This window comes from Artibeus jamaicensis, unplaced genomic scaffold, assembly GCF_021234435.1.
Source record: "Artibeus jamaicensis isolate MK-2021 breed Jamaican fruit bat unplaced genomic scaffold, CSHL_Jam_final contig_845, whole genome shotgun sequence".
Classification (NCBI taxonomy): Eukaryota; Metazoa; Chordata; class Mammalia; order Chiroptera; family Phyllostomidae; genus Artibeus; species Artibeus jamaicensis.
In genome coordinates this window covers 468,848-477,199 of record NW_026521983.1, presented here as the reverse complement: position 1 = coordinate 477,199, position 8,352 = coordinate 468,848, and positions in this window count along the sequence as shown.

Sequence of the window (8,352 nt, the reverse complement as noted above, 5' to 3'; positions counted from 1 at the left end):
AATGGGATCTTATCAAAATAAAAAGCTTCTGTTGCTTGGCTAAAGAAAACAGTATTAAACTAAAAAGACAACCAACTGTTTCGAAAACATATTTGCCAATGATACCTCAGACAAAGGTTTAATCTCCAAAATATACAAAGAACTTACACGACTCCACTCTAAGAAGACACCCAACCCAATTAAAAAGTGGGAAAATGACTTGAACAGACACTTCTGCAAAGAGGACATACAGAATATCCAGAGACACATGAAGACATGTTCAATATTGTTAGCTATCACAGAGATGCAAATTAAAACCACAATGAGATACCACTTTACACCAGTCAGTATGGCTATCATAAACATAGCAACAAACAACAAATGTTGGAGAGGCTGTGGAGAAAAGGGCTCCTTAGGTCACTGTTGGTGGGATTGCAGACTGGTACAACCATTATGGAAAACAGTATGGAATTTTCTCAGAAAAATAAAAAAAACGACCTCCCTTTTGACCCAGCAATTCCACTGCTAGGATTATATTTTAAGAATCCTAAAACATCAATATCAAAGAACCTATGCACCACAATGTTCATAGCAGCACAATTTACAATAGCCAAGAGTTGGAAGCAATCTAGGTGTCCGACAGTAAATGAATGGATCAAAAAATTGTGGTACCTATACACAATGGAATTCTATGCATCAGAGAACAAGAAGGAGCTCCTACCCTTTGCAAAAACATGGATGGAACTGGAAAGCATTATGCTGAGTGAAATAGACCAGGTGTTGAAAGACAAATACCATATGATCTCACCTTTAACAGGAAGCTAAACAACAAAACAATGAAGCAAGCAAAATAAAAACAAAGACCCTGAAATAGAGAACACGGGGACAGTGACCAGAGGGGAGAGGGAAGAGAATTTAAGGGGGAAAAGAGGGAGGTATTTGGAGCACCAAATAGGAAGGACACAGGGACAAGAACTAAGGGGGTGAATATGGGAGGGCGGTGGGGAGTATGAGGCGGGGGGGAGGGCTGGGGTGGGAGAAGTAGACAAGAAACTGTACTTGAAAAATAAGTAAATAAAAAAAAAAAAAAAAGAAACATCCAGGTGTCACCTGAAATGTGTCTCTGGGCATGTTGTAGGAACAAGTAACTGGGGGAGATCATCTCCAGTCTGAGGGCCCTCATAGGCTTGATGGAGACTCTCAACACTGGGATGTCCATGCCCATGGAGTGGGGCTCAGTACCTTCCCCAACATCAGTGGAGGGGACAGGAGTGTGTTACAAAAAAATGTTGTCACCTGGGGCACAGGTGTGCTGCTTACTGGATGAGGTGTTTTCACCCTTTATCTCCCTCAAGGTCCAACTTCGTTTCATTCGTGCTGATCACTGCTGGATCATGTCCTGAGTTTTTCACAGGTGTCCCCAGCACCTCTAGAACTGTTGTTTCATCCCAAACCTTGGGTTAATGTCTCCTTAAACTCACGTGGCTGCACCAGCCCTTTACTGCCTTTTCTCTTCTCCACAAAGTGGGGATCTCCTGAGCCATTGGTCAAATGAGAAATCTCTTTTCAGGTCCTTTGATGTCCTCAGTCTGCCAGATGTGTCCAAGGCCTCACTGTGCACTATTAAATAATGGGACTGCAGTTGGTATTTGTGGTGTGCGGAGAGTGTGTTAAATTCAGGGAAGGAAATCTGGTTTTAAGCATTTACCAGGCTGTTAAGTATCATCATGTGTTTCACCCCAGTTTAGTGGTTTCCTAAAAGATACAACTACTTTGCACTTTGCTTTCCCTCCATCACCTTGGCCCACCATGAGCTCCCAGTCCCCTTCCCCAGACATCCGCCTCCACATCCCCTTCCAGCCAGGTCTGAGGTGAACTTGAGATGGCAGGTTCTTATCTGACCCTCTATGACCAGGAGCAGATTCTGTCATCCTCACACATCTCAGAATGCCTACTGGCCCAGTGTCAGTGCCTCTGGAAGAAGGAATCCATGGTCTCAGCACCACATGTTGGTCTTGGAACCTGGGAGAACTCCTGAGGGTCACACCTGTGGGAGGGGGATTCACTGCTATTGGGGAAGTAATGCGAAAGGAAGAACCCAGCATGTCTAACACCTGTCTCAGCTGCCGTGCATTGGATGAAGTCTGGGTGGCAGAGTTCTGAATAGTTTGGCCAGTTCCTGGAACTTGACAGAGACAGAAGCTGTACCTGCACTGCCTCCTGCAGGACCAGGAAACATGATCAGATCAAGGAAAAGACTGTCCCTTACTTTGAAATTATTTTACATCAAAATTTACATATTTTATATGAAATTGTAATTATCCAATATGGAAACTGTAAGTCTAGGTAAAGTGTTTCTTTCTAATTGTACGAGGTTTGTATATAATGTTAGTCCAATTGTCTTTTTTTTAAGATTTTATTTATTCATCTTTAGAGGGGGAAAGGAAGCAAAGGAGAGAGGGAGAGAAACATCAATGTATGGTTGCCTCCCGTGCATTCCCCTCTGGGAACTGGCCCACAACCCAAGTACGTGTCCTGACTGGGAATCAAAACTGTGATCCCTTGGTTCAGAGACCTGTGCTAAATCTACTGAGCTGCACCAGCCAGGGCCCCAATTTTCTAATGAACTGAATGACCCAAGAGTTTAAAATAGTGTGAACCATTCATCTAATCCAGCTTTTATATTAAACATAGAAAGCTGTCCATTGATGTGATTCATATGTGTCTCAATACCCATGCTGCCTCCTGTTTTAGAACAGCAGCATTGAGGCCAAGATAAGAAATGTTGCCTGGACCCAGAACAACATGGGGCAGTGACCTCAGGCTATCCCCACTTATAAAATCAGAAGGCCCCCACATGCAAATTTCTCTCCCTTCTCCAGGGTAAAGCCTCACTTGGCCTGTGGGGTTAACACAAAACAGAGTCTCCAGGAAAGACAAAACTTTGCTCTATAAGATGAGACTGCTGGGAGTTCTCTTGTGCTTGGTAACAACCCTCCAGGTGAGTGTCTTAGATATCAGACATGGGTCTATAGGGTGGTGTTAACTAGATATGAAGATATTACTACCTAGGACTGATGATCCTTGTACCCTGGGGTCTTGAATCAGATGCAGCTACAGGAGTTAGGCCCAGGACTGGTGAAGCTCTCATAGACTCTCTCCCTCGACTTAACTGTTTCTGGTTACCCTACCACCAGTGGTAGCTGCTGGAATTGGATCCAACAGCCCCGAGGGAAGGGGCTGGAAAAAATTGGTTCCATATATAATGATGGAAACACTTACTACAGACTGGCTCTCAAGAGCCATGCCTTCATCTCCAGAGATATATCCAAGAATGAGTTCCCCCTGCACCTCAGCCCCATTATCACTGAGGACACAGCTGTGCATTACTGTGCAAGAGAAACAGTGAAGGGAAGTCAACATGAGCCCAGTCATACACCTCCTGTCAGGAGGCAGGAGGGCTGGCTACATGGTGTACTCGGGACACCAGGGTGCATTCTAGATAATAGCAAAGACAGTGGAAAACTACGCTGACACTACTTAATAGACTCTGACAACCCAGGATCACTTTTTCTAGCTGTGGTGTTCATGCATCATCACCTGCACCTGCCCCTGCGGAGATGCACATTCAGTATCCCCCATGGCACTGCCATCAGGACTGCTTGCTCTGAGCTCTGATAATGAGCACCAGTGGCTGTAGGTCAGAGACCTTGCACATGTCAGATCAGTGTTGGTTACACTGACTGGAAAAGGATATCCTGGGTCTAATCTTCCCCAGGACACCAGGACCTTCTCACTGTGGCATCTGCAGGTTCCAGGTGCTGGGAGAAAAGGACCCCACAAAGGCAGGAACTCTCCCATCTTCATGTCAACCTAGTTTGCTTTCATTCTGTCATCAAAGTTTGTCATTCACTTTGTTTGGCTCAGCTTGTGCATCCTGCTTATGTTCTAGGAACAGGGAGAAGAGTGACCTGGGGTCATCACCATGAGAATAACCATCATGTATGTGTCTTTGTGAGATTTATTGAGCAGTAGAAGTACATGTGACAATAGGGCCACATGCAGTGATAGTTAGATGGGACCTGCAAGCAGAAGAACCTGAGGCCCTCAGAATCCCCCCCAAACTCCTGAGAACTTTTTGAGCCAGGGATGTAACCTGAGTCAGTGAATCTGGCAGTTCCATCAATAGTTTCTCCCTAGTGGCTGCACAGTACCCTGTCTTGGGGTTCTCTGCAAAGTCACTTGGGTTCAGTACAGGTCATTCGCTTTACCCTGAGATGTCTAAACACAAAGAGTCCCTGGGGGAGAGCCCAGAAGTCAAACGTTAGCCTTTAATTCTGCACTAGAGCCACTGAGAAGTACATGCCCTGTGAGGAGAGTCAGGACAGTCTCCTGCAGGACTTTGGCTATGCAGCAGGAGGAGCACAGGACCCATGATCTCAGGCTGCTGCTGCTGCAGGTACAGATGGTGAGGGACCTGAGGTGGGATTTATTCCTTTCATAAAAACATCTCAAATAAAGATTGAACAGAAGATGACTGTAAGCATCCTATTCCATTAGATTACAATATTTACCCAGCTTACAATATTTACATAGCTTACAATATTTACCAAACATAATAAGACCAAAAAAAAAAAGACAGTGAGTGAAGGTATTTCTATGGCTCCTTTTTTCCTAATATTAAGGAGCCGGAGACAGGGATAATTTTTTTAGTTTATTCAGCGTTGAACTTTGAAGACGTGTTGATCCAAGGATTAAACCTATAGGTATTAAAGATGAGAACTGATACAAGTGGACCCTGTGTCACTCAAAGTTGGGTTTTCAATGAGGAGTGTGTCCAGTGGGGACTTGGTCCTCAGTGAGTATGTCTGTACCTCAGAGGAGCTATGTCTGCACAGACCTCAGGGTCCTGGCAGGGAACTTATACCAGGTAACACCGATTAGGACTTGGACCCTGAGTCTCCACTGATCATGGTCTCTCTGCCCTCTTTCCTCTCTCAGGTAGAGCCAAATAATCAGTTTTCACGGACTCTGCCTCATGGCTATGCAAATGAGAAGAGGTGGGTAATGTTAAATGTGGGTCTCTCTGTGTCCTGGGAGCATCCCCCACAGCCACACCCTTCCCCATGGAAGCCCTGATCACAGCCCCTAACCATGGGCTGGAGTGGTAGAGACATCTTCTTGGTGACAATGGTTGTGGCTCAGGGTCTCCCCTGTCCATGGGTTGAAGAGGGGACCAGGGACAAAGTGGATTTTCACCCACCACTGCCTACTCTCCACAAGTGCCTTCTCTCCTGTGCAACCTGGGGGTGACTTGTGGATGCTGGGACTTTAGTAAAGATCTCCTACAAGCCTTCTGGAGACACCTTCTCCAGTTATGCTATGTTCTGGGTATGCCATGCCAAGGAGTAGGTCTGGAGTACATGAGTTGGATCAACACAGACACTGGGAAATCCATGTATGCCCAGGAATTCTCAGAAAGACTTTCTCTCTCCAGGGACACTTCTGTTAGCATCACCTATCTGAAGAATAATGGCCTGCTGTCCAAATATACAACTGTGCATTACGGTGAAGGAGCCTCAGTGTGATGACCCACATCCTGGGTGTGTTGCAAACAGTGAGAAGTGAAACTAATAAACTGTACTGAGGAGGTGGAGGGTGGTGAGACTTCTGACTTTTCCACACACAGTCGAGGATCTGAGACCAACCACAGACATATCAGAAATTCAGGAATATGGGTCTGGCTGGTATATTTCAGTGGTTTGAGCATGGACCTGTGAACCAAATGCTTACTTGTTTGATTCCCAGTCAGGGTACATGCCTAGGATGCAGGCCAGTTCCCCAGTAGGGGATATGCTCAAGGCAATCACACCTTGATGTTTCTCTCCCTTGCTTTCTCCTTCTTTTTCCCTGTCTCTAAAAACATAAATGAAATCTTTAAGAAAAATAAAGTCAGGAAAATATTTCAAGGGACTAGATGCACTGCAAAAAGAGGGAAGAAAGATGCTCCTGAAAGGAAGCCTGATATTTACTGTGATTCTGCAGGTGACACATTGGAGGCCTTTTTGTCCTCTGAGTGAGGAACATTCATGGAGGCACAACTGGGAATCTTCTCCAGGGTCAAATTTGAGGATTTGGACCATAGTGACACACCAGCAAGTTCTAAGACATTCACTATTTCTGAAAAATGGAAATGTGATTGGTGAAAAGCACATTAGCATCAAGGAGGAATATCTACATCCTTGTCTCTGGACAATCAACACAGATATGAAATTCTGAAAGCAAAGTTGAGGGTTGACAATGTTGCACATTCCAGCACAATCTATGACGTCACAGAGTTCCATCAGACCTCAACCAGGTTGATTTCCTAAGGAGTCTCCTTGCCTGAGGCCACAGCCTTGCAAGTGTCTCTGCCCCTGGGCAGTACTGGTCATCATACAGCAGGGAACACGGTGGGGGCATGCTGAACGATGGGAGGCCCATATTCAGCCTGTCCCTATGGCAATATAATCAATTCTCACATAGCTAGGGATGCCATTTCTACACATTTATTCTTGTACAATCTGCAAAATAAAATAAGGAATGCCTTCACTGGTCTGAGGTCAAGGTGGTGGAAGGACCACCCTTTCTCCAGAGGCTCAAGGCAGTGCTCTCTTCTGAAAAATGGGTTACCTCAGTTTATATGTTTAATGTCTCACTCTCAAGGAGAATAGTATTAAAATTAGATATTTGGAGATGTTTGGGTCATGACAGTGTCCCAAGAAAGGAGTTATTACTTTTCTCAATAAGGTCAGAGAACTTGCTGATGCTTCCACAATATGATGACACAAAAAGAAGCTGTCTGATGTGAACCAGGAAGGGAGCCCTCATCATAATGCAAAATGGTGATGAAACTAAAGACAACTCTTGTTACACACAGTTCCAAAAGCTGATGCTTGAGAGTCAGGTGCTGATATAAGGGAGTGTGGTTTTATTCATGTGCTTGCAACCAGGAGGGTGAGAGACTATCATTTGAAATTCCATTATTATCTCAGAGAAGGCAGGTTTTTATAAGCAGGGAGAGTGACAAAAAGAACAATGAGGTCATAGGGATGTACAGGCAGTGTCTTTGTCATTCTATATACAGATTGTTAGTATCACAATTCTGGAACTGGTTGGTGCCAAACAAATTTTTGTTTTGGGGCCACCTGGGTCTCCTCATATGTGGTCAAGATTGTTTCTTATCCAAACAGGATGGGACCTGGTAGCACATGCATTATGCTTACAAGAAAACTGACAGTATGTGAGTCTGTCTGAAGTTAGTACTATTTCTAATTCCATTTCACAGTAAGTCTCAGCAGTCTAAAGTTTTACTTTACATTTCAATTTTCCTATGCCAATTCTACCTTTATATCCACGAGGTTATTGATGTCCTATGAACCTTGTGGAGGAATGAAAAGCCTGAGCCTGTTGTAAAGCAATATCTTGTGAGTTACAAGGAAGTATATTTTTTAGAAGTGCCTGTGTAGCAAATTCTGTTCTTCTGGCATGGGAAAAGCAAGCCATAAATGACTTGAAAACAATAAATGCAAGCACTGAAAAACAAAGAATGTTAAACCTAAATTAAAAATTATACTTTATGGGCCTGAGTCCCTATGATGTCCATTGAAATAGACTTATCAACAAATCTCAAGTTCCTTCAAAGAGAGGGGTGTGATAGTCCACCATGTGTTGATTCCAGATGACATCTTGCCTGATTTAGGTGATACTTGTTTCCATTTGAGGTGAAGTGCCAATGTAAGAATAGCAAGAGGAATGATGGTCTTGTAAACTTCTCCTTGTTCTGATAGTATGTAGTTTAAGTAATTTTGTTATGTAAGACAACTCTAGCTAGAAAGTCAACAAATTTCCGAATACTAAGAAGTGAGATGTCAGTTTTATTGGCTATAGTGTTTTAAGTCTTGGAGAGAATCTGCAGTACATGCAGATGCTTTGCTACTCCCCAGCCAGGTAGTGGAGTACATCTAAATAAATATCCATCATCTGGGGAGATCTTAAGCCATTTGTGTTCATGTTGATTGATCACTCGGTAGTCCCATCTGCCCAAACCATTTTATTTATTTTTATTTTTTAATATTTATTTATTTATTTATTTATTTATTTATTTATTTATCTTTAGAGGGGAAGGAGGGAAGGAGAGAGGGAGAGAAACATCAATGTACGGTTGCCTTTCGTGCATCCCCTGCTGGGAACTGGCCTGCAGGAAACCAGCCTGCAACCCAGGCATGTGCCCTGACTGGGAATCGAACCGTCATTGTCTGGTTCACAGGCCCGCGCTCAATTCACTGAACTACACCAGCCAAGGCCTTATTTATTTATTTTTTATTTTAAATA